Source organism: Molossus molossus, unplaced genomic scaffold, assembly GCF_014108415.1.
Source record: "Molossus molossus isolate mMolMol1 unplaced genomic scaffold, mMolMol1.p scaffold_m16_p_3, whole genome shotgun sequence".
NCBI lineage: Eukaryota > Metazoa > Chordata > Mammalia > Chiroptera > Molossidae > Molossus > Molossus molossus.
The window spans coordinates 72,090,532-72,098,168 of record NW_023425366.1 but is presented as its reverse complement, the minus strand read 5'-3'; the positions used below and the strand labels follow the sequence as shown (position 1 = coordinate 72,098,168).

Genomic DNA, 7,637 nt, shown 5'->3' with positions numbered 1-7,637 from the left:
TTTCTTAAATGGTTGAAATTATTTTTCAATGTAATATATTTGCATGGAAAACTTTCAAAGACTACCAAGGGAATATAGTACAAACATTGTTTAGCTATTTATTATTGAAATTGCAGATTCAGAGGCTGATTTTTTTCTACCTATATTTAAAATGATACTGTATTCTATATTATCTAGAGAAGGTTAAAAAAACACCCAAGCATTATGTTCTTAAAATTCCAAGTATATAATATTAATTAACATTAATGCAGCAGTAGTTGACTGACTCAAATATATACAAGATAGAAAAATAATAAACATAAAGAACAATATATGATGTTATGTAGGTATCAATAGCTGTAGGTTTTTTTTTTAACTTCTATCATCAGTAATCTCTTCTTATATTCTCTTTCCCTTTCAACTCTATCTCCTTTAATCCTCCAAATGCACAGAAGTTATAAATATGATAATATTTAACCATGTATGCTTCTGTGTTTGCTGATGATGGTTAATACCAAATTCATATTTAATAAAAGTTTAAATATAAGACTATCTCTTTGGAATGTAAACATTCAAGGAAGATAGCACCTCTGTTTCTTAGTTTCTATGGGAATATTTTAATTTATTTGTTCATTTTTATCCTACAGATACTATTCTTAATATATTTCTAACAAGCTGTGTTTGCTCCATAAGTATTGATTTAAATAGTAATAACTGAACTCTACTCAAATTAATTTTATTCAAATCATTCAATTTTATTTTACCTTTCACTGCTATATCATTATGCCATGGTTGCACATTTTATTATTTCATGCCACATCCCTTACCCTAGGTGTTAAAGTTAAGTTTTCTAAAACTGAATCACCATCTGGGCAACAATTCTCTACTCATTTTAAGGCAATTTCACTGCCAAAAACTATTTGCCTTCCTATACTTACCTGTGATTGTTCCCAATGCTTATTACACATTATTTTTGACCCCATAGGTTAGTCTTTTCTGGGTTGTGCTCTATTGAAAGAAGTCTCAAATCTAAAGCTAATATGTCCACAGATTTCTCCTGCTCACTCTGTGTTCTAACTTCAGAAACTGTCAGATTTAGTAGGCACTGTCCTTGCTTTATGATTCCACTGTGAGCCTGCATTTCAGCAACCTTGTTTTATGTAGGGCCCCACAAATGTGGCTCTAAATGAATATATCTAGATTAGATTCTTTTTAGAATTCTCTGTGGAATTTAAAATCCGTTTAGTTCATTCAGAGGTACGTCTATTGTACTGTAATGGCTTTGGATTTCCACTTTTCCAGTGTGGAAATGTTTGTTTTGGTCCAGCTAATGGTATTGCTCAAAAAACCAACCAAGCTAACTAAAGTAATTGAGAAATGTGAGAAATGTGGTCTGTCCAGCAGATTAGGGTTGGAGTTCTAGAAAGATCATTGATTAAATATCAGCTTCTCAGAAAAGGATACGACCTAAGAGAGGCTTCAAACTGTGTCCTAAGGAAGGGTTAGGGAGGATTAGCAACCACCACCAGGGCTGGAGCTTGGAGAATGGGCCCAAATCACAAAGAATTGAGTCTATTTTTAAGATGTTTTTTAGCTACTGGTAAGAAAGGTTCTTATAGTCTTTTCTTCCTTTTTGATCTGCAGACACTTTAGGTCTTCCCTAATTAGTTCTATTTAGAGTTGGACTCTTAAGAAAACCTTGTGAGTCATGTTCTTCCATATAGTTTTCCACAGTGGTTGGACCAGTTTGCATCCCCACCAACAGTGTAAAAGGGTTCTCTTTTCACCATATCCACCAGCACATGCTCTCTCTTGTCTTTTTAATGATAGCCATTCTAACAGGTGTGAGGTGATATCTCATCATGGTTTTGATTTGGACTACCCTAATGATTAGTGATATTGATCATCTTTTCATATGCCTGTTGACCATTTTGATGTCCTCTTTGGGAAAGTGTGTATTTAGTTCTTTTGCTCATTTTTTATTGGATTGTTTTTATGTTATTAAGTTATATGAGTTATCTCTTTTTGTTAATTCTTACTTGATGATATTTTTTTCCATTGACTTTTAGAGAGATTGGAAGGGATGGAGGAAGTGGGGGGTGAAAAGAGAGAGAGAGAGAGAGATTGATTGGTTGCCTCCTGCACGCATCTCGGGGATCCAACCTGCAACTCAGGCATGTGCCTTTGACCAGGAATCAAACCCACAGCCCTTCTGTGCATGGGCCAGATGCTCTAACCACTTATCCACACTGGCCAGGGCAAATTGTATTAGATGTTAACCCCTTATCAAATATATAGTTTTAAACATTTTTCTCCTATTCTGTAGGTCATCTTTTTATTTTGTTGATGATTTCTTTTGCTCTGCAGAGGCTTTTGAGTTTGATGTAGTTCCATTTTTTTTTAGTTTTGCTTATGTTGTTTGTGTTTTGGGCATCATATCCAAAAATTATTGCCAAGACCAATATCAATAAGCTTATTCCCTATGTATTCTTCCAGGATTTCTATGGCATCAATTCTCAAGTTTAAGTCTTTGATTTACTTTGAATTACTTTTTGTGAGTGGGGTGAGATATTTTTATGCATGTGTTTCTTCAGTTTTCCTAGCACAATTTATTGAAGAGGCTACTCTTTCTCCAGTGGGTGTACTTGTACTTTGGTCAAATATTAGTTGATTGTATATGCTAGAACTTAATTCTGGGCTCTCTATTCTGTTCCATTGGCCCACATGTTTACTTTTGTGCTGTTTTTATAACTATAGCTTTTAGTATAGTTTCAAATCAGGAAGTGTAACACTTCTCGCTTTATATTTTCCTCCTCAGAATTACTTTGGCTATCTGTGATTCCACACCAATTTTAGGTTAGTTTCTTTTACTTCTGTGAAGAATGACTTTGGTATCTAGATGGGGATTGTGTTGAATCTGTAGATTGCTTTGGGTAATATGGCCATTTTAACAGTATTTCTTCTCCTGATCCATGAACATGGGATGTGAAAATATGGAATGTTTTACAAATTTGTGTGTCATCCTTGTGCAGGAGCCATGCTAATATTTTTTAATTATTTTAATTATTTGTGCTCCTGAAGAGAACACTGGAGATCCTTTTTAGAGGCAGACTTCTGATGTCATGCCTAGTAACATAGGCACTAAAAATCAGGGTTGTCATTAGTTCATAAAGAAATTTTACCTGAATGTGACAGAGTCTGTGAACAAGGCCCAATGCCAAGGTGCCTAGTTCTACATGTGGAAAGTGGACTACAACTTTTCTTGATTTACCTGTTTTGCAAGGTAGATTTGTAGAGTTCACAACCTACAAAACTCAATTTATAATCTCTGCCAATTGTTCTATTTTTATTGAAATCCAGACCAAATAGAAGAGATTGGCAAATAATTTCACAGAATGGGATGTAGACACTCAGTTTTTGCTTTTCTCCCTGAATCATCCCTTGTTTAAAACTCAAACAATTCATAGGAAAGTTATATCTTTTATTGTAATCTTTTTATCTTCAAAAGAAATATAAATCAGTTGCTGTGAGATGGAAGTGGAAGCCTCAGGACAAGTATTCAGGCTTGTCTAGATTTCTTACACACCTACTTCAAAAAATTGTTTTATTGAATTGGAATAACATCGATTTTTTTTTTTTTTTTTTTTTTACTTATTCCCAGAACATGCTCCTTAAGAAGCATGTTTAAGGACAAGGAGAATGTATTTCATATTTGAATTTCAAGAGAATATCACAGTACGTGGCACATAGTTGGCATTTATTAAAGGAGTGCTATGTCTTATTGTTCACTATTTTACTTCTGTAAGAAAAACTAGAGGAATGAACCTGAGATATAAATTCTTAACCTGTTAACCAGGGAATTCCCTTTTCACTGTATGAAGTATTTATACGTCCCACTCGATTAACAGGTTAAATAACAACATGTTGATTCTTTCTAATGAACAAACATAGAAGAGTTTTCTATACTCTTCCACTTATTTTCAAGATGCCTTGAAAGACTACACCTTACAATACTATTAGAACTAAGTTAAGTCTTTAATGCCAAAGCTCTTAATATTTTTTCTGTTTTATTCCTGGACTTTGAATGAGGATTTTGTGTCAATCCTATGTCAACCATTACCAATTATGATATTAAGTGGCTACTTAATGACTAAGTTCAGAGTTATATTTCTTTATGTTAGGAATATGAGAATATATTTTCATTTGCAGCTGTTGAACTTCTACACAAATGCAGCTCACAATTATTGTCATACCAGTAGTTACTGAATACCCACTGGTAACATAGTTCTGTGACAAAACATATAACTGGATAAATTGGAGCTCAGCTTACAAATAGAAACATTTATTTAAAATTGCTGAGAATAGGATTAAACACTCTAAGAAACAACAAACTATATTCAAAGTATTATTGTATTCAGTCCATGATTTAACATACCTTGCACTTTGGCCGGCGTTGTAGTTCATGTTAACAGAATACCTGTAGTGCTGCTCATTATTCTGTTCTCATTAAAAGCATTTTCATGTGAAGGACCTTACAGTAATTTTATTTTAAAAATACAATATAGCAAAAGGACACTTTAAAACATGAAAACTTGATCTCATTGTGTCCCAGAAAGACCATGATCTCAAGACAACCATCTGTCGTAATCCAATAAAATAAAACTCTCCTCCTAGTCTATCCAGGTTTATTGCCTCCAGTAGCAAGATAACTTTTGTAGCATTACCATTGGAAGTAGCATGTTTAAATCCTTTCCATTTTCAGAAATGCTTCATTGTTATTGATAGGGAATCAAGTATAAAATTGGAGGCTTGGAACTCTCTCTAGTGATTGTTCAGTACAAGTTTAGCACAAATTTTTGATTCGAGACTGAAATAAATTCTGCATATCTATTTTTAAGAAATGCTTATAGAGTAAATGTGTCATTCATGATTCTTCAAACATGAGCTTTGCAAAATGAGCTTAGAAATGGTCTACATTTAAATTTAAAAAGAACTCATGACAAAATGATACTAACTATAGAGCTTACAGTGTTTTATGTCATTTAAGGAGAAAATATAAAGTTGTCCCTGACTTCCTGTGGTAATTAGTGCCTCTTTTATGGTAGCATAAAATGCACTAATGGTAATTTTGTGGGAAGTCATTTGGTTTTTATCAACTGCTGAAAGATGTCACTAAAAATAACAAGATACATAGGTGTGCCTGGCATTCAGAGTGCAGCAGTTTGGCACATGCTTGCTCGAACAGTCCTTGTTTTGCTGCTTAGATTAAAGCCCTGATTATGTGTTTCATCCCTCATAGTAAGGGAAGGTCATTGACTGACATTCATTGAATTGCTTTTATAAAGGTGACAAAGGGAGAGTGAAGGAAAGGAGGTCAGGGTGGAAGAATGAGGGAGGAAGCAGGAATTAGAGAGACACTTGGATTTTTTTTTTTTATCTCTAAAGAAATCTTTATCTCTAAAGATTAATCTAGCAAATTTCTTAAATTTATGACTGAATGTATTATTTTAAGCTTTTTGAAAGAATTTTTCAGTGATATTTCTATATCATTGTGAAGAAGACCAATGCTAGAGAAAAGAACGAACAAAGAAAGATACGGGACAAGATAGAGGGAAAAGTCTTCAAGTTTCTGTGCTGTTATGGATGGTGAAGGTTTCTCTGTTCTTCTTCAACTTAGTGAATCTGTTAACTTATTTCTTTGCTGTTACTGTTCATTCTTGTCTTTGTCATGTTTCACTTTACAATTATTATCCTAGTAATGACTGCTATAACCTTTCCATTTATTCCTAGTTCTATTGGATGGGGAAGGCTACTGAATCTGTGAACACCATAACTTTCCTAATTCTGGACATGGGAGACCTCCAACAAGGAAAAAGATTTCCTAAAGTCCTTGTCTAAGAGCAAATATTGGAGTGGGACTAAATGTACCTGGGCCACGTAATCATGGACAATTGGCTCATCTGTTTGTTCATCTGTTTCTGTAACTACATTATATTTTAAAACTTTGCCAACAATCCCATGATTATTCTGTTGTTGGCAGGTTGAGAAAGTAATCTTGGTTTTGGAATAAAAGTCTGAGACTGCTTGTAATTAGTAATCATCAAAGTATATTAATAGGAATCTGAATGAATTTCAAAGGATAACATTTATTTGTGCAATGATGACAATTCTCATTTTTCAGCTGGCTATTTTCACCTCTGGACAGATAGAATGACAACATTCACAAGCCTAATTCAGAGTTAGTGTAGGACTATGGGACTGTATTCTGGCAAATAGGAGTGTGAACCCATATATGTCTAGTCTGAGGCATTTAAAGGTTAGTAGTTTCTTCCTCTCTTCCATCTCTCTCTTGCCGGCCTTGGCAATCCTAGAAAGCATGGAAGACAGACATCAGGAAATGGAGGAAAATTTCTGCCTAGTACATTCAATTTTTCATAAATGAGAAATAAATTTTATAGTAAATATCAAATCCTGATATTTCAGGATTTGTTACTGCAGCAGAACCTACCCAAGTACATTTAGTACAGTATCTTTGTACATACTGTCCATTAAATGATAATTATAATTATTACCATGATAGTATCCTGTGGGACTATTAGGAGATTTAATGCAATTATTCTTCCTTCATTGATAATGATCTTTATGAAAATGAAATAAATATATTAGGCAAATAGTATGTTTTTGGATGAGAGCAACAGAATCTTTTCATTTAGGTGTACTGTGTCTTTATGTATTCTCTTAGATAAGTAACAGTCTTTAGTCTAATTTTCAGAGCTATCATTTAAATAGTTAATAAAATAGAGTTTTACCTGACTGGTATAGCTCAGTGGCTGAGCATTGACCCATGCACCAAGAGGTTGCCAGTTCGATTCCCGGTCAGGACATGCCCAGGTTGTGGGCCCAATCTTCAGTAGGGGGCGTGCAGAAGGCGGCCAGTTGATGTTCTCTCTCATTGATGTTCCTATCTCTCTCTCTTTCTCTTCTTCATAAATAAAGAAAAAAAATTTAAAAAGAAAATAGAGTTTTAAAAGATAAAAAAGAGAGAGAAATGAAAAAGAAATATCAAAAAGAATAATAAGAATAAAAAAAATGTTGATGGAGTTATTTTACATTATTTTCTCCCTCCCTGGACTACAATAGTAGTAGTGTATGTTTTCAAGACTACTAAACAGGGAAGCTAAAATCACTGAGCAGATTAAATGACTTAATTAATAAAGAAGCTGAGCCATGAATATAGCACCTCTCAGTGTCAAAGTTGTGGTCATCAGTCACTGTTTGACCACCTATATTGCTGGATATTTTGGGACATTTTCCAGGAAAAAATGACTGTACACAGATAGATCCTGTAATGAAATAAATTATGTATCAGTCAACAAGTCAACTTAAATTTGTCAGTAAGTCTAACTTCAGTTTTCTTAGATGAACTTCCAAAGCACACATTACACAGTTAATTATGATCTCAACACCCCACCTGTACACTTTATTGAGAACTGTACGTGTATTCAACACCCTCAAAGAACACTCCTGTTAGAAAAATGTATCATGCTTTAGCAGTTCATGTAAATTCTAGTTTGTCTTAAAATGCTCCTGATTGGCTTCACATCTGGAAAGTTACTCTCTAACATGAATAGAGTTATTTCTGTCCTTTTATAAAGGTA

At 33.9% G+C, this 7,637-nt stretch overlaps 1 pseudogene; it reads right to left on the bottom strand.

The window, feature by feature from the left end:
* Positions 1–2,966: 2,966 nt before the first annotated feature.
* On the bottom strand, positions 2,967–3,065 carry LOC118642992 (annotated as a pseudogene).
* Between the last annotated feature and the right edge of the window lie 4,572 nt (positions 3,066–7,637).